We start from the raw sequence: 19,834 nt of genomic DNA on the forward strand, positions 1-19,834 counted from the left end.
TGCGGCATGTGGGATCACGTTCCCTGACCAGGGATTGAACCCCGGGCCCCCTTGCATTGGGAGCGTGGAGTCTTAGCCGCTAGACCACCAGGCAAGTTCCCTAGTCTGCATATTCTTAATGCAATACACCAGCTCGGGTTTCTCAGCACACCTCCCATGCTCTTTCTGCCATCATTTCCCAATACTGACCCCTTCACTGACTCAGCATCAGTCACACTGGCTTCCTACCAGTTCCTGAAATTTGCCAGCCACGGGCCTTTGCACTGGCTGTGCCCTCTTCCTCTTTCAGGTGAACCGACCCCTTCCTGGTGGCAAGACCTCTGCTACTCTATTTAAAATTGTACCTCCCAGGGACTTCTCTGGTGGTTCAGTGGTTAAGACTGTGAGCTGCCACTGCAGAAGGTGGTTCTATCCCTGGTTGCGGAACTAAGATTCACAGGTGGTGTGGTCAAAAAAAAAAAAAAAAACCTCCTAGTTTCCCTGCCCTTCTTTAATTTTTGTTCTTAACACTTACCGACATCTGACTTAGTACGTGGGGGAGGTTCATGAAATTAATATAATGGGTCTTCAGAGAGCACTTGAAACAGGACGTGGACCTGAAAAGACTAAATAAGTATAAGCCAGCACTGTGTTCTTTAGTTATATGCAGTAGGAAGAAGGGGCTTCCCTGGTGGCTCAGATGGTAAAGATGCAATGCCGGAGATCTGGGTTCGATCCCTGGGTCAGGAAGATCCCCTGGAGAAGGGAAGGGCCACCCACTCCAGTATTCTTGCCTGGAGAATTCCATGAACAGAGGAGCCTGGCGGGAGGGGTAAAGTATATCCGGAAGCACCAGTCCGACCAATACTGTGCTTTAAAAGCAGAAACCTCTCAGAACTCTTTCGAGTTGTATTTGCCTTGTTGCTGTTGTTAACAGAATGATAAGTCCTGTCACGATCCAAGTCGACAGTTATTACCTTGGATTCTGCCATTGTCTTTTCTATTTTAGAGGCAGCACATGCTCTGTTTAATGTCCTTGGACATCGTCACCAGCCCTTAGAGCTGTTCGGCTTAGAGTGCTGTGCCCCAGGGCCCAGCAGCCGCCATGCCCTGGGGACTGGTGTTCATAGCAAGTCATCTGCCCTCCTGCGTCCCCCACTGGCCTCCCCATGCTTCTTTGCCTCCGCAGGCAAAGTTCTCCTTGCAAGACCTCTGCACCTGCTGAGAGCCCAGCCCAGGATGTTTTTTCCCTTCCCTCTTCACAAGGGCATTACGACACATCTCTCAAGTTTCCGCGCCATCGTCTTTTTCTTGGGAGAGCCTTCCCTCAGCCCCCAAGGCTGGGTCAGGTCCCTTATTATAGAAGCGGCCCTAGCACGAGCGCCTCTTGTTTAGGATGCTAATCACAGCCAACGGTCAGGTACCAGGCGCGTTGTTTCCTGACCTCCTCCCCCTACACACCCTGTGAAGTCCACCAGGGCAGTGACTTATCAGTTTTTGTTGACAAGTGTTTCTCCAACACTCCACCGTGCTGGTTCCACAGCGCTGGCTGGCAGGCACTCAGTAAATATTTGTGGAATGTATGAATAAGTGGCCCACATTCAGTGTCTAATAAACAATGGCCTCCTCAAGCAAACGGCACAGAGTCTGGCAGAGAGGATGTGCAAGCGCCCTATATTATGATTTTGGCTCCCATTCCTTGCCCTCCTTGTCGGCATGCCTCTCCAGCTCCTCCCACTCACCTGGCCCCTCCCACTATAGGGGCCAAAAGTGAAAGTCACTCAATCGTGTCAACTCTTTGAGACTATACAGTCCATGGAATTCTCCAGGCCATAATACTGGAGTGGGTAGCCTTTCCTTTCTCCAGGGGATCTTCCCAACCCAGGGGTCAAACCCACATCTCCTGCCTTGCAGGCGGATTCTTTACCAGCTGAGCCACAAGAAAAGACCAAGAATACTGGAGCCTGGAGCCTATCCCCTCTCTAGAGGATCTTCCCAATCCAGGAATTGAACCCAGGTCTCCTGCATTACAGGCGGATTCTTTACCAACTGAGCTATCAGAAAAGCCCATTTTTGCTTTTCTGCCGCTTGATTTTGGCTTTAACCTAGTGCCAGGTCCTAGCTTATCCTTGCCTGATTTTGCATGCGATTTTGCCCATCTTTCATCCCCATGAGGAGAGGATGCTGGTCCCAGAGGGAGGAGACGAGGGCTGAGCCTCTGAGCAGCTCCATTAGGCAATCTGCAGAGGCAAGAGCCTGTGCCGGCGACACCTCCAGAGAGCCTGCCGGGTGAGCTAGCCTAGAGCAGCTGGTCCTGGCCACCCTTGTGGTTGTTGTACAGTCTCTAAGTCGTGTCAGACTCTTTGTGACCTCATGGACTCCAGCACGTCAGGCTCCTCTGTCCTCCACTGTCTCCCAGAGTTTGCTCAGTTTCATGTCCATTGAGTGGGTGATGCTCTCTATCTCCCCTTCTGCCACCCCCGTTCTTCTTTTGCCTTCAGTCTTTCCCAGCATCAGGGTCATTTCCAATGAGTTGGTCCTTGGCAACAAGTGGCCCAAGTATTGGAGCTTCAGCTTTAGCAGCAGTCCTTCCAATGAATATCCAGGGTTGATTTCCTATAGGATTGACGGGTTTGATCTCCTTGCAGTCCAAGGGACTCTCGAGTCTTTTCCAGCACAATTTGAAAGCATCAGTTGTTTGGCGCTCAGCGTTTTTTATGATCTAATGCTCATATCCATACATGACTACTGGAAAAACCATAGCTTTGATTATAGGGACGTTTGTCAGCAAAGTAATGTCTCTGCTTTTTAATATGCTGTCTAGGTTTGTCATAGCTTTCCTTCCAAGGAGCAAGTGCCTTTTCATTTCATGGCTGCAGTCACTGTCCACAGTGATTTTGGAGCTCAAGAAAATAAAATCTGTCACTGCTTCCAATATTCCCCATTTCTGTTTGGCATGAAATGATGGGATTGGATGCTGTGATTTTAGTTTTTTTAATGTTGAATTTTAAGCTAGCATTTTCACTCTTCTTTTACCCTCATCAAGAGGCATTTTAGTTCCTCTTCACTTTCTGCCATTGAAGTGGCATCATCTGCATATCTGAGATTGTTGATATTTCTCCTGGAAATCTTGATTCCAGCATGTGATTCCAGTCTGGCACTTCACATGATGTATTCTACATATAAGTTAAATGGGCAGGGTGATTTCATAGGCCTACTTGAAATCCTTTCCCAATTTGGAACCGATCAGTTGTTCCATGTCCAGTTCTAGCTGTTGCTTCTTGACCTGCATATAAGTTTCTCAAGAGACAGGTAAGATGGTCTGGTATTCCCATCTCTTTAAGAATTTTCCATAGTTTGTTGTGATCTACACAGTCAAGGGGTTTGGCATAGTCAATGAAGCAGAAGTAGATGTTTTTCTGGAACTGCCTTGCTTTCTCCATGATCCAGTGAATGTTGGCAATTTGATCTCTGGTTCCTCTGCCTGTTCAAAACCCAGCTTGTACATCTGGAAGTTCTTGGTTCATGTGCTGCTGAAGCCTGCCCTAGCTTTAGTACCCAGGCAAGTTGATGTTAATTGTGTTCTGCACTGAGCTCGTGTGATTGCTCTGCAGCTTATAGTAGGTGTTCACTAAAGATTTACTGAACATACAACCACAGGCAATAAAAGGCAACTTGATAAATCACCCAACATAGACATAGTAGTTGCATAACATGTGGTCTTCCCTTGTCCCCAAGCTTTCTTCTCTCAACACTAGTAGGTTATGGCGGACTGTATTTGGAACATCTTTGCAACCTTCGCAGTTGACTTGACTACGATGGAAGGAGACCCGGATTCCACTAGCCACCTTAGGGCGGCCCTTGGTCAAATAAAGCCTCCCAATCTTTCTCAAATTCTTGTCCGGCAAGATCTGTTCCCCCCATGGCTAAGAAGCTCGGGTCTGGCCATAAATCACTTCACAGCTCTAACCAGGAGTGGCTAGCCTCCTCTCTGTTTAAAAAAAAAAACAAAAACAAAAAAAACCCCGGCATGCTTTCTCGTTATCCAACTTATCTCCTGCTACTTACTGTGTGTGTGTTAGTCACTCAGTTGTGTCCGACTCTTTGTGACCCGATGGACTGTAGCCTGCCAGGCTCCTCTGTCCATGGAATTCTCCAGCCCATTCCCTTTTCCAGGGGATCTTCCTGACCCAGGAATGGAACCCTGGTCTCCTGCATTACAGGTAGATTCTTTACCATCTGAGCTACCAGGGAAGTCCTGTGCTATTTATTATAATCAAATAAGATCTGCTCCCTTCTTCCCCTCCCTCTCCTTTCACATGCAAAAGCCTTAATTATTTTAGTGCACTGTCCTGTCATCAGTCCTTTCAGCACTCAGTTAGTGCTGTCTGGGGACACAGTAGTTTGTGTTTGTATATAGTGACTGTCTTGGCGCAGAAAGTGGAGATTTCAACCTGGACGTGTGTGTCTTTGAGAACCGCCCCCCGCTTGCTCTCTGGTGGCTCAGGGGTAAAGAACCCAGCTGCCAATGAGATGAAAGAGGTGTGGGTTCGATCCCTGGGTCAGGAAGATTCCCCTGGAGGAGGAAATGGCAACCTACTCCAGTAATCTTGCCTAGTAATAGTAGTTGTTCAGTTCTGTCTGACTTTTTGTGACCCTGTGGACTGTACCTCGCCAGGCTCCTCTGTGCATGGAATTCTCTGGGCAAGAATACTGGAGTGGGTTGCCATTCCCTTCTCCAGGGGATCTTCCCAACCCAGGAATCGAACCTGGGTCCCCTGCATTGCAGGCAGATTCTTTACCATCTGAGCTACAAATCCCATGTACAGAGGAGTCTGGTGGGCTGCAGTCCATGGGGTCACAATGAGTCAGACACAACTTAGCACCTAAACAACGGCGACAATTTCTTGCTCTCTGCCACCCAGAAGTGAGACTTCCCACCGCAGGTCCTGGGTCCTTCGCTGCCCTCACGGTTCCCCTGCTTGTGCTCTGTGACCCCGGCTTCAGCTGGTAACCCCTGGGTGAGGTCAAGGGGCCATGCTCCTGAGGTCAGAGTCCAGGGCAAACATGCCGACTGGGGATTTAATAAGACAAGGTTCACTTCTGTCAAGCGGGGCCCCAGGGCAGGTCCTGGGGAGCAGGAGCCTGTCGATCTTGGCCATTCCTGGCCATTAGCTCTCAAACCAGATTTTCTACAGGCTTGTGAAGGACTTCTGGCCCTCTGGGGACAGGCTGATGTTGCACCAGCTTTATACCTAAATGACCATGCAGAACCTGCCGCAAGTAAAGAAGGTCATGGAGAGTCAGGATGCCAAGAGCTGTGGGTCTGAGCCCTGTGTAGTCTCCTGCTCCTAGGGAATCTTGGCCAAGTCAAGGCTCTTCTAGTCCTCTGTTCCCTTTTCTCTGAAACAAGAGATTTCAACTCCTCCTCCTCAAAGTTTCCGATGCCGATGGGCTCATGCAAGGCCTTCCTAGATCACCTTGTAATTACAAATACAGGAGTGATATATAGAGGGGAAGGTGGCAAAGGGAGGCAGGATGGAGCACAGGGAAAATAAGCATGTGGTCTCAGCCTGCTTGCACACAGGGCTCTGGGCTCTGGAGTGTAAATTGCACCAAGGTCATTCCTGTCTTCAGCCAGACAGGTCAGGGTTTGTGCATGGGTGTGTTTTATTATACAGTGTGGGTTTTTTTTTCTTTTTGCTTTATTTTTTCATTGTAGTAAAAAAAAAAACCAAGCTGAGATTCCCAGGTGGCTCAGTGATAAAGAATCTACTTGGATTCGATCCAGGTGAGGTGGGTTCAATTCCTAGGTCAGGAAGATCCCCTGGAGAAGGAAATGGCAACCCATTACAGTATTCTTGCCTGAGAAATCCCATAGACAGAGGAGCCTGGCGGGCTAGAGTTCATGGAGTCACAAAGATTCAGACGCCACTGAGCACTGAGAGCTTATACGCTATCAACTGAATGTTTGCTTCCCCCACAAAATTCATACGTTGGAATCATTAAATATTTATCTTTTTGCCTCAGCATCATATTTTCGAGGTCCATCTATGCCATAGCATGTATCTGTACTTTATTCCTTTCCTCCCGCCTCATATACACTCTCTCTATATATATATATTTTTAAAATAGACTTTATTTTTTAGGTTCACAGCAGCTTCATTACTTTTTATGGCCAAACAATATTCTGTTCGTCTACTGGAGGACCCTTGGGTTGTTTTCACCTTTTGGCTGTTGTGACTACTGCTGCTGTGAATGTGGGTGTGTAAGCATTTGTTCACGTCTGCTTGTGGAGATGCAGGGGGAGAGACCAACTTTTGTATCCGCCCCCAACCCAACTATGTCACTCATTGGCTATATTGTTATGCTAAAAGAGGACTTCATGTTCAAACTGAAGAATTTTTAAACACTTTCAGTTCAGGTCAGTACATTTCAGTTGCTCAGTCGTGTCCGACTCTTTGCACGCCAGGCTTCTCTGTCCATCACCAACTCCCGGAGCTTACTCAAACTCATATCCATTGAGTCAGTGATGCCATCCAACCCTCTCATCCTTTGTCATCTCCTTCTCCTCCTGCCTTCAATCTTTTCCAGCATCAGGGTCTTTTCTAATGAGTCAGTTCTTCGCATCAGGTGGCCAAAGTACTGGAGTTTCAGCTTCAGCATCAGTCCTTCCAATGACTATTCAGGACTGATTTCCTTTAGGATGGACTGGTTGGATCTCCTTGCAGTCCAAAGGACTCGCAAAAGTCTTCTCCAACACCACAGTTCAAAAACATCAATTCTTTGGCGCTCAGCTTTCTTTATGGTCCGACTCTCACATCCATACATGACTACCAGAAAAACCATAGCCCTGACTAGAAGAATAATACACAGGAAGGTGTGCAGATCGTAAGTGTGTAGTTGGATGGATTTTACATCTTTACACCAATGTCATTAGCATCCTCATCAAGATGTGGAAGATTTCAATCACCCAGAGTTTGCTCAACAGAGCCACCCCTCCCCTCCAGAGGTCGGCCTTACTGGGACCCTCATCACCAGAGATAACTTGCCCCTGTTCCCTAATGTCACTGCAGTGAAACGACAGAGTATGAGCTCTTAAAGCCACAGTGTCCGGCTTCTTCTTTCCGTTGGCAATGACAGTCACTCATGTTGACATGTAAACCGACTCTTTGATCTTTTACAATTTCTGTGCAGTTTTCAGTTGTGTGGATAGATTAAAATTTATTTTTCATTTTAATGCTGATGGACATTGGGTTGTTTTCAGTGTGGGGCAATTTCAGAGAAAGCCCCTGTGGATGTTTTTGTTTATGTCTTTGGATGGTGGTTCGTTCTCATTTTTCTTGGGTGCATGTCTGGAATGGGGATTGCTGAATCATAGACTAGGCGTGGGCTTGCTCTAGTAGCTACTGACAGTTTGGCAAAGTAACTGTTCCAATTTTCACTGCCATCTGTCATATCTGGGAGTTCCAGTTGCTCCACTTGTTTATACTTGGCATGCCATCCAAAGGTAGATATTTTTGATATGATTGGCCCTCAGACATTGTTCAGTATGTATCTGTCAGGGTCCAGTCAGGAAAGCAGAAACCATTCTAGGCATTTTAACCAAAGGAGTTTAATGCAAGGTTTTGGTCATACAGCTGATGGAAACGCTGAGAAGCCCAGTAGTCAGTAACAACAGGAAGCCACTGCCATTGCTAAACTAGAGAGATGGAGGAGATGGTGATACCCACATTAGGAGCCTGGGTCATCCAGTGGAACTAGAGTCTTGGCAGGGCCATCTGGAAAGAGCTAGAGACACAATAGAGATATAGCTGCTGCTGGAGAAAACCACCAAAGGAAGGAATTCCCCGGCAGTCCAGTGGTTAGGATACCATGCTTCCATTGCAAGGGCAGGGGTTCAATTCCTGTTTGGGAACTAAGATCCCAGAAGCTGCAAAGCCAGAAAACACCAAATAAGAAAGATGGGGAGAAATACTCCGGATGCGTCCTTCCTTTGGCCCTCCAATTCCAACCCAATGCATCCCATTGGCTGACCCTGGGAGGAAGCCAGCTGCCTGAAAGCTCAGCAAATAAAGACTGTAGCTCTCTAGGGTAGAGAAGGCAGGCAATGGCCCACACCACAGCAGAGGAACCACTTACTGTGCTGTGCTTCCCATGGCATGCTCTACTGCTTATCTTATGGGTGGTTTCAGGGTAACTTTGATTATATTCGTTTTTTATTAATATTCACTGGTTCACTTTATTTTTCAAAACTTTATTTATTTATTATTTTTGGATGCACTGGGTCTTTGTTGCTGCACACAGTCTTTCTCTAGTTTCTGCAAGCAAGGGGTTACTCTCCAGTTGAGGTGAGTGGGCTTCTCATTGTGGAGCACCAGCTCTAGGGCACAGAGACTTCTGTAATTGTGGTGCACGGGCTTAGTTGCCCTGTAGCATGTGGGATCCTCCTGGACTAGGGATCAGACCCATGTCCCGTGCATTGGAAGGTGGATTCTTAACCACGGACCACTAGGGAAGTCTCTTATTGATTCACTTTAGAACGTAATCTACAAGTAAAGATTCTTTATAGTATTTAAGTTTGATTTGTTATGGGTGGTCCCTCTCTCAGACCAAATGTTGGCTGCTCTCACGTCATATCCCTTCCCAAGATGCCTTAGAAAACAGTGCATGCTCAGTCCCTCAGTCGTGTCTGACTCTCTGCGACCCTATGGACTACAGCCCACCAGCCCTTGGACAGCTCTGTGACCTTGATCTTTTCTCAACCTCTCTGAGCTTCAATTGTAAATGAGGATAACAATAATACCACCTCTTGGGCTGTTGTGAGGATTAAAGAAATTAGTCTGAGGAAAGCAGCTTAGAACAGGCTTGGAACACAGTAAGCATTTGATAAATGCTTATTTTTTTCCCCAAGCACCTGGGGTTGGAGGGGAGCCCTCCACACTGGTCACAACTGCAGCATGAATAAGCCTGGGCTAGCGACTTTAAGATGAAGGTAACAGGGATTAACTGAAGTAACCCTCATGGAATGGACAAGGGGCTTAAACATCTCCCTGCAGAGAAGCGGCAGATGGAGGATAATTCTAGTAACACAGGTAAGTGGTAAGAAAATGGCCTAGCAATACAAGATGCATAAATTACAAGTTAAGAAATATGCGTTACCAAGGAGGTTGGTGCTCAAATTTTATTTTTATTGTCACAGGGTACGATCAGAATTGTCTGGAACGTTCTAGTTTGGCTGACCTTCAGAAGAGACTGGGATCACAGAAGTTAACTCTCGTGGGACTGGTTAGACTGTGTTCCCAATCGATCGTGTACTGTTGGTGGTGCACAAGATATTTTTAGCTGGTATACAGTTCAGCTGTTTCTTTTCATTTGAATAACTTACACATTTACTGTAACATGGACTAGAGAAAAATAAAATAGCACATATGTCTTTGGGTAATATTTGTGGAATAAAATTTCCCCAAAGACCTATATCCGCCCAATGGGCCCAGTAGTCTTACATAAATTGTCATAAAATGATGGCTTCAACTATGTATGAGAAAATGACTTTAACTAGTTGGAGTAAGAAAGTGGTTTTTACCACAGCCTGTGGTTTATGGAGACGTTATGTGTAGGAGAAGTATCAAGACACACATGAGTGTTATCTGCCAACTCTGGGTTTGGAGGCTGGTGGCGGTCACGAGGTGGGGGCGGTGTAGGAGGAGAGGATGCTCTGTGTACTTGTGGGAGGAGCAGGGTTTTAGCTGGATCTGCAACCTTTTAATTCTGTAAAGAGAGAGATCTGAAGCAAATTTGGCAAAATGTTAATATCTGTTTATCTTGAGTGGTTGGGGTTATACAATCTGTTACTGTTAATAACATTACCCTATGTTGGAAATAGTTTGCAATTTATAAGATATTGAGAAAGTGAATTTGGAACAGGGATGATATAATAGCTGCTGGAGTCTAGTTTGCTATTTGAACTATTTTCCCCCAAGGTGGAAAACATTTGTTGTGTTAGGAAAATTTAAATCACATTGCCTGTACATATGAGTTCATATACAAGCATGGTGGGGACCTTCTGTCATTCCAAGTGCCACCTCTGTGATCAGTGCTAAGACCTCAGGAATACCCTTAAAAAAAAAATCATTTCCTTCCAACCAAAACAGGGCTACTTGGAGGCTATCCCCAAAACCTTGGAACCCTGTGACTGCTTGGACACTTTATTGTCATTGAGTTAGAGAACCATTTGACAAAGAACTCTTAGACAAGACCGAAGTTTACTTATCGGAAGAAAACAAAATTAGGAGGGAGTCGTGGCTTGCATCTCATGGACTACAAGGGCTGCTGCAGCTCCAGTCATCACATCTGAATTCCAACCAGCAGAAAGGAAAAATCCAGAAGATAACCACTTATCCTTTAAGGATCCTCCCCAGACATCAAAGATATCACTTCCAGTTACATCTTGGTAGCCAGTACTGAAATGGAGCAAAAGGCTCGTGTACCTGCAGTGTAGGAAGCCAGACTCTGACAGTGGCTGTTTGCAGCAATGTAAAGGTTATCAGAGAGCACCAAGCGAGGGAGTGGGAGACAAGCCTCAGATCCACTCCACCTTGGTCTTTGAGTTAGGGGTGTTTTTTTTTTTTTTTTAAGGGGAAGAACGAAAGAGGCTGAGATTAATCATCATCTTGTGACATTTCTTAATCACAGTTTCAGGAGTCAGAATGTCTCTACTTTATGATTTTCTGGCCAAGTGATCCATGGCTTGGGGGTTTGTGAGCTCATCTTGCCCTGGAGAAAAAACCCAAGTTTGTACATTAATGATGAGATCTATAAGATAAGAGCAGTTTTTAGTACATTAATGATATTAACAACTGCAAATTTAGCATCTGACTTTGGGTGATTAGTGTTCAATTAGAGCATAAGACTGAGGTCAGAGGGGATAAGAAAGGGAATAAAGTTTGGGATAGTGATATTAATCATAAACTCAGTAAGGGAACTCTGTTTTAGGGGGACTCTGTTTCAGGACTGAGTTGTTCCAGCACACCTAGCTGCAAGGGAGGCTGGAGAGGGTTGTCTTTACTCCTGCCTGCTGTGCACCCAGCTAAAATTCAGAGTTTCTATTATTAAGGAAGAAGGGGCCACTGGATTTGGGAGGACAACTAGAACACTCTCTACTGCAGTGCTGCCAGGGTGGGGCGCCCTCCTTTAAAGAAGGGTCCTGACTCGTTGCCCTCTAATCGCCTTCTTTTCTCCTGGAGTTCAGGGGAGGATTTGGGGGCCATGGCCATGAAGGTTCATCATAGCAACTCCACACAGCTCTTGGTGAGGATTAGGGCAGTATTTGGAAGGATTCATAGTGTGAAATCCCTATGGTTTTTCCAGTAGTCCTGTATGAATGTGAGGGTTGGACCATAAAGAAGGCTCAGTGCCAAAGAATCAATGCTTTTGAATTGTGGTGCTGGAGAAGACTCTTGAGAGTCCCTTGGACTCAAGGAGATCAAGCCAGTCCATCCTAAAGGAAATCAGTCCTGAATATTCATTGGAAGGACTGATGCTGAAACTGAAGCTCCAATACTTTGGCCACCTGGTGGGAGGAGCCGACACCCTGGAAAAGACCCTGATGCTGGGAAACATTGAGGGCAGGAGGAGAAGCGGGCAACAGAGGATGAGATGGTTGGATGACATCACTGGCTCAACGGACATGAGTTTGAGCAAATTCCGGGTGACAGTGGAGGACAGGAGAGCCTAGACTGCCACAGATCATGGGGTTGCAAAAAGTCAGACATGACTTAGCGACGGAATAATAACAAAATTGTGTAAAAAGTATGTGGTACTTGGAGGAAACCCTGGAGTAGGGACAAAAGGTCACAGGCTTGGAGCCCATCTGCCGGATTCCAACTGCACATCCTTGGAGGCATTGCCTCACTGTAAAGTGGGAATTAAAGGTTGTACCGGCCCCAGAAGGTTGTCAATCCATTTTATAGGATGTAACACATAGAACATTAGTGACCAAAAATTAACAGCCTTCCTTCCTTCCAACAAAGTATACATACCTGTGTATTTACATGTATGTAAAAGGAACTAACCTGATGGGGCAGCTTGATGAATTTCCTCTGTGTTTATTATATACCCAAGTAACTGCCATCCAGCTCAAGATAAAGACCATTTCCAGCCCCCAGAAGGCTCCTTCATGTCCTTGCTGTATCAGTGGCACCCACCCTGATGAGTGAAACATTATTCTGACTTTCTCCCCATAGATGAGTTTCATTGCAGAATTTAATACTAAAGGCATCATCCATGGACTTCCCTGGTGGTCCAGTGGTTAAGAATCCACCTGCCAATGCAGAGGACAGGGGTTTGATCCCCGGTCTGGAAAGATCCCACGTGCCGCAGAAGCAACTAAGCCCGAGTACCACAACTACAGAGCCTGCGAACCCTAGGGCCCACGCTCCCTAACAAGCGAAGCTGCCACAGTGAGAAGCCCAGGCACCACAACTAGAAAATAGCTCCAGTTGCTGAAACTAGAAAAAGCCTACATGCAGCGATGAAGACCCAGTGCAGTCAAAAATAAATAAATAAATAAAAATGTTTTAAGATGGCCTCATCCAGAAGATGCTTTTTTTGTGTTTAGCCTCTTCCACTCAACATAATGTCTGTGAGGCCATCCACCTTATGTGTATGCATGGCCCCATTTCACAGAGGAAGAAACAAAGGCTTGGACAGGCTAAGGGGAGGTGGGCTCAGAGGGAAGCCCCTGGTCTTCGAGGAGGTCCCATTCTCTGTGTGAGCCCTGCCCCTGAGGGTCCATGCTGATGGCCAGCCCAAGCGTTCCTTCCATGCACAGTCGCTCGGGAATTATCACATCAGTAAAGGCTCTGACTTGCTAAATCTCATCTGACCCAGTCAGCAACATCTCATCCGTCAGTCTGGCCACACTTCTTCCAGCTGGGCTGGTAATGCGATCATGTGCTCATGCAGTGGCGGCTCGGGTCCCACGGCTCGTTCATCATCGCTTCACACACACTTGCTGTGGACTCCGGTCATCCTGTGTCTCAGCACCGTGGGCACACTGTTGCACGCACAGGTGACCCTGTAGAGGCTCCTGACCACATCGGTACACACAGATGCCTGTCTGCTTGCGCACATGCCTCTCTCTCTGGCAGAAATTCTTTAAGATGGAGCCTGACTCAGGGACTTCCCTGGTGGTCCAGTGGCTAAGACTCTGCACTTCCAGTGCGGGGGCCCTGGGTTCAACCCCTGGTCAGGGAACTAGATCCCTCACGCTGCAACTAAGAGTTCATATGCTGCAACTAAAGATCCTGCATGCTGCAACCAAGATAAAAAATCCTGCATGCTGCAACTAAGATTCGGTGCAGCCAAAAACAAACGGAACCCTGACTCTACTACTCACAGACTTTGCACCTTCGCACTACTTACCCTCTCTTTGCCTCAGTTTCCCATCTGTAATAGGGATGAGGACAGAGCCCACTGCTTGGAATGTAGTCATTTCTGGGGTGCCAAATCAAAGTGCCATGGACTTAGTGGCTTAAAGCAACTGAAATCCAGTCACTTACAGTTGTAGAGGCTAGAAATCTGAAATCAAGGTGTCGGCAAGGCTGGGTTCCTCTGGCATCAGTGGGGGAGAATCTGTTCCATGCTCCTTCCCACCGTCTGGGGGTGGCCGGCCATCCTTGACATTCCTTGGCTTGTTGAGGCATTCTTTGAATCTCTGCCTCTGTCAACACATGACGGTCTTCCCTCTGTGTTTCTGTGATCAGCATTCTCTCTTCTTATGAGGACACCGGTCACTGGCTCAGGGCCCATCCCAATTGGTATGACGTCATCTGAACTTGATTACATCTGCAAACTCCCTATTTCCAAATGAGGTCACATTCACGGGTTCCAGGTGGATGTGAATTTAGAGGAGATGCTGTTCATCCTGGGACATGTTTTACTGTGATTTAATCTCACAACATGCTGAGAACAGCCCTGGGCACCTGCGTAGGTCATGTTCCACAGTAGCATTTGTTACCATCACTGGTACACTAAAGAAATATAAATCCCACGCTGCTTAAGTGGCTGTTGGGGCAGGAGTTCCCTGGCGATCCAGTGGTTAGTAGTTGGTGCTTACACTGCCAGGGCCCCGGGTTCAATCCTCGACTGGGGATCAAGCCTCGAGTCACAGCCAAAAAAAAGCAGTCTTTGGGGAGAGGGTTCTGTTCCGTGCAGGCAAATAGAACCCTGAGAGGGATGGGAATCTCATGGTGCCTGAGGTTGCCTAGGTCCTGCCCCTTCCCAACGACCCTCCTTGGTGTTGGGGCTTCTCCCCCGCCCCTCAGCGTTCAGCTGCATCATTCAGCTGGGGAGGATGCAGGCAAGCAATGAAACAGAGGACGCTTGCTCCACTTCTGGCTTTCCAACAAGGAGGGCTTAATGAGGCAATTAGGCAGAACTATTCTCTCTTTATCTCCCTCTCCATCTTCCCCAGCAATGTCAGTGTGTGGAGCTGGAGGGCCCTTGAAGATGAGAAGAGCCTGTCCTTCCTCCTTGGTTGCAAGAATAGGCTAGCAGGACTCAGAAAGGGGCATTGGCTGGGCCAAGGTCACACAGCCAGTCAGTGGGATCACCAGACTGGCAAGCCCTCCCCCACCAGCGTGTGGGGAGGACTGTGGCCGGCTGGGACACTCGGTCACTGTGAAGGGACACTGCCCATGGACTCTGTGTACCAGGTCAGCTGAGTTTTCAAGGGAAGCTAAAGCTAAATTCTCCTTTGTAAAAGGTGTGTGTGTGCGTGCGTGCGTGCTAAGTCGTTTCAGTCGTGTCTGACTCTTTGCGACCCTGTGGACTGTAGCCTACCAGGCTCCTCTGTCCATGAGATTCTCCAGGCGAGAACACTAGAGTGGGTTGCCATTCCCTTCTCCATTGAAAAGGGTGCCATCTAGCAATTCAAAGTTCTCAAAAACCCAGTGTAGGCCACGAAAAGTGGTCCTTGCTGAGAACAGTGTCTGCACTCAGCTACTGAATGCCCATAGTGGGCACAGCCCAGGGGGTGGGCAGGGATAAGTGTTTGGTCCTGCGTGTGTGTGTAGGGGGGTACCTGGGCTTCTCCTGCCCCCTTGAGTAGTGAGATGGGAGCTTCCTGGACTGCCCGTGTTAGTGTTCCCTCCAAAATCCCCTTATACCCAAGCAGTCTGCAGCAGCCTGCCAGGCACACTGTATATATTGTGCACTGCACAAAGGTGCCCATTGGAGAGGTGACTGGGGTGCTCTCAGTCTGTGTCTGGCTTGCTTGCTCAGCTGCTTATCTTGTAAGAAGCATCTGATTTTTATAATTCATCCACCAGGGGCTCTCTTTCTAATGCTCACAGTGCTGGGTCAGTTTGGGTCTTTAAGAAGATGCCAAGAGAATTCTCTGAAAGTCCAGTGGTTAGGACTCTGGGATTTCAGCTGAGGGTGTGGGTTCCATCCTTGCTTGGAGAACTAACATCCTCCCAGCCATGTGGCATGGCAAGCAAAAAAAAACCAAAAAACAAGGATGTCAAGGGATCTGATGTGCAAGATGGTGACTGGGAAAAACAGCTCCAAGACAAAAAGAGGAGATGGGAGAGGCTTCAGGCTGAGATGTGGGTCTGGACTCTGTGTAAGAGTGAGGCGAGTAAGAAGGGTCAGGCAAGAGTGGTCTCAGGCCTCAGCACAGTTCTGGGGAAGTTTTTTGTGCAGGCTGATGGGAAACACTGGAGCCAGGGTCACCATCGGAGGTATCCACATCTTACCGGGATGGGCCTACCTTCATTTCCCTCCCATGGTGGGTCATTGGCTGGCACATCCATGGTTCGGGGCACAGGGTGGGTTCAGAGCACAGCAGTGGGCTGTCAATCAGTCAGTCATGTGCCCTGCAGTAGGAGACCCCAGGTGATGACGGTCAAAGCCGTGACGACAGTGCCATGGCTGCTAGTGGGTGCCCTGATCTGTGAAGGCATGGTTAAAAGTGGCCTGCATAGTAAGTCAGACAGAGAAAGACATATCATGTGATATCACTTATACGGGGGATCTAAAAAAAGGGTGCCAATGAACTTATCTACAAAACAGAAGTAGAGTTACAGATGTAAAAAACAAACTTATGGTTGCCAGGGGGTGGGTGAGGGAGGAGGGATAAATTGGGAGATTGAGATTGGCATATACACACTACTATATATAAGTTAGATAACTAATAAGGGCCTACTGTGTAGCACAGGGAACACTACTCGAGGCTGTGTAACGGCCTAGATGGGAAGAGAAGCTAAAAACGAGTGGCCGTATGCATATGTGTAACTGATTCACTTTGCTGTTCACCTGAAACTGACGTGACATTGCAAATCCACCACACTCCAATAAAACAAACAAAAGGCAGCCTGCATGCACCCTGACATTTGGTTTGTTTCGGTGGTTGATTTGGTTGTGCCAGGTCTTAGTTGTGGCACGTGGGGTATTTAGTTGCAGCATGCAGGATGGAGGAACTAGTTCCCTGATCAGGGATCAAACCCTGGGCATTGTGAGCGTCTGGAGTTTTAGCCACTGGGAAGTCCCAGCCTGGGATGTCCTTGACGGCTTATATATTAAGGCAGCCATTCAAGCAAATTTTGCATTCCGGACCCTCGTAAGTCTGAAATTGTTGCAACCTAAAGTATTTTCTCTCTATCGTGTTTGAAGTCTCCTCTCGTTCGTAGTGGGTTTGACGTCTCATGCCCAAGGGGAGTGCATATTCTTACACAAATGTATTAGTTTCTTCTCACTGCTGTGACTAGTAACCAAAACTTAGTGACTTAATAAAGTCTATATTTATTCTCTTACCCTTCTGGTGGTCAGAAGTCCAAAATGAGTCTTACACTTCCCTGGTGGTCCAAAGGTTAAGAATCTGCCTGCCAATGCAGGGGGCCTGATCCCAGAAAATCTCACATGCTGCAGAGCAACTAAGCCTGAGCGCCACAACTTTTGAGCCTGGGCTTTCTAAAGCCTGGGAACTGCAACTACTGAGCCTGTGTACCACAACTACCGAAGCTGGCACACCCCAGAGCCTGTGGTCTACAAGAGAAGCCACTGCAATGAGAAGCCCGTGCACTGCAATGAGAGAGTAGTCCGCCCCCCACCCCCCCACTTGCCACAGCTAGAGAGAGCAATGAGATCCAGTGCAGGCAAAAATAAATAAATAAAAATTTAAAAATTTCTCTATGAAATGAGCCTTACTGACTACTATCATGGTGTCGGCAGGGCTGGTTCCTCCTGGAGGCTCTGGAGAGAGTTTGTTCCTTGCCTCTTTCAGCTTCTGGAGGAGGCCTGCATTCTAGAAGGACCATTGCCCTTTTCTCCATCTTCAAAACTAGTAACTGCCCCTCTGTTCCTTCTCTTTGGGGAACTGCCCCTCATCTGCTCTTCGTCCACCTGCTCCACATGGATCTGACCATCCTCTTCTCCTCTCTAGCTCAAGGATGAGTGAGGGGCCCAAGTCTAGCCCATCAGGACGGTTCATGTCCTTGGCCAGGCCACTGAGAGCTTTATCTGGGACCTGGGGGGTGGGGTGAGCTCTCTGCAAGGTGGCTAAGCCAGTAGAACAAAAATCTGGAGCTGCTGATGGTTGTCTTGATGGAGAGTAGAGTCTCCAGAGAAGAAACCAGACTAAGAAACAGAAAGATCAGTTCCTATTGACCCTGAGCACCTGGATTCAGCTGTACCTGAAGCTTTACAAGCCCTGAAATTTTCAGATATTGAGATAATAAATCCCCTTTCTGGCTTAAGCTGGCTTGAATTGAGTTTGTGATTCCTTCTGCTGGGAGTCCCAGCTGGGACCCCCTTCTCCAGGTTTGAACATCCAGCCCAAAACTGCAGAAGCAACATGCCACTTTGTGTGCAGGCACCAAGCTCATGTTGGTCTTGCTTCTTTTCCTTCCTTGCCCTTCTCTCCCCCTGCCAGCTATGCTACTGGGTGATACATCCTAATGTATATTTAACAGGGGCTCAAAATCAAATTAATTTAGATTGGTTAATAAACTGTAACATCCGTTTCTAAATCAAGCTACATTTTCCTCTTGAGCAACTAAATTCATGCCTGTTGGTTTAATTTGTTGCTATTGTAATCCTTTAACGCTGATGAAATTATGGAAAGGTTTCTAGTGAAATTATCCAGATTTGATTAGGGTGGAACATATTAATATTTTCCCTTCCCAGTGGTCGTTGAAGAGAGATGGGCTGAGAGTGTGCATGTTGCCCATGTTGTGGAGTGTGGTCACAGAAAGCAGACACGTTCTGTCCCTTTTCAGGTCATTTATTGAGCACTGGGTGTGCATTTATTGAGCACTGACTGTATGCCCAGCCCTGGCTGCTAACATTCTTTGGGTGTGCATTTATTGAGCACTGATTTTACGCCCAGCTCTGGCTGTTCACATTCTCAGTGTAGTATTTGTGGGAAGAAGAGGTTCTGGGCTTCTATGTGACAGTTGTAAGGGATTTAGGGGTGCTGAGAGTCCCTTCAACTTTGCCTCCAAAATGGCCCTGCCCCCAAGTGTGGTGAAGCCTTTGCTGTCTTCCCTAGTGGTTCAGATGGTAATGAATCTGCCTGCAATGTGGGAGACCTGGGTTCGATCCCTGGGTTGAGAAGATCCTCTGGAGGAGGGCATGGCAACCCACTCCAGTATTCTTGCCTGGAGAAGCCCGTGGACAGAGGAGCGTGGTGGGCTACAGTCCATGGGGTCACAAAGAGTCGGACGGGACTAACTTTTTTTCCACTGTAAGTAAACCCAGTCCTGGCCTGGAGCGGGTTCATGCATGTTAAGTCGCTTCAGCCATGTTCGGCCCGAAGCAGGTGCTCACATGCAAATCAGTATGACCTTGAGCCTGACCCTGAAGAAATTCCTGCTGACACACAGCACCTCTCCAAGACCCCATGTCGAGCTGGAACAGGTTGAGGCCAGAGCAAGAAAAAAAGTGAAGTTCAAAACTGGATCCAGACCCAGCAGAGAAGAATGAGACCCAGGTCGGTGGTCTCCATCTGCTTCCTCTGCTGTGGTCCCCTAATCCCTGTTGAAGTTGTACCAACTCCCCACCCCACCACCCGCTAACTTCATTTGTTCTGGAATGTGCCAGGCCTCGCCCCAGATGCCCCAAACAGTGCATAATTGCAAAGGAATCTGAAGTGTGTCCAGGCTCCCTCCTGCAGGAACAAGAGGGCTGGGGCAGGGCTCCTGGGATCTAAGACCTGGGGGGATAAGATCAGGCCCAGAGAGGCCCAAAGGAGGCTCCCGCAGGTCAGATTTCCAGCCAATCCATGGGGAGAGGGTCTCTAGGGTAGCCTGACCCTCCACTCACTGGCACTCAGGTTGGTGATTCCTGAGCTTGGCACAGAATTCTCTAGAAGGCTTACCTCTTTTTTCCCACTAGGGTGAGAAATGTAACAAGCACCCCTTGTGTTAGCAAGGGAGCTGTATTGTGCTGGGCGCCTTTCAGTTTCCTGGATGGGCAGGTTAACGTCCGATGCTGGCTTTTGCCGATGCTGTTCTCTCCATTGGGCCGGCCCTTCCCCTGCCTCCTGCCCACCCCCCATCACTCCACAAGCTCAGCCTTCAGGTCGCAGCTGAACCATGACTTCTTCAAGATGCTTCCCCTTTCTCCCCAGAATACATTCTCCCAGCTCTCAGTGCTTCCCCTTTAGACAATTATCAAAAATGGTAAATCCAGAATTGTGAAATTATTTCCTTGTAGCCAGCTTCCCCACCCTGCACTCCCCAGGCTGCAAAGTCAATGAAAGCAGAAATCCTGTGTTTCTAACCCATATATATCCCATGGGCGGTCCACAAATGGGTTTAGTTGCCCTTGTTTAGTTTATCAGTTTTAACAA

This window comes from Ovis canadensis, chromosome 17 (assembly GCF_042477335.2).
Source record: "Ovis canadensis isolate MfBH-ARS-UI-01 breed Bighorn chromosome 17, ARS-UI_OviCan_v2, whole genome shotgun sequence".
In the NCBI taxonomy this organism is placed as follows: Eukaryota; Metazoa; Chordata; class Mammalia; order Artiodactyla; family Bovidae; genus Ovis; species Ovis canadensis.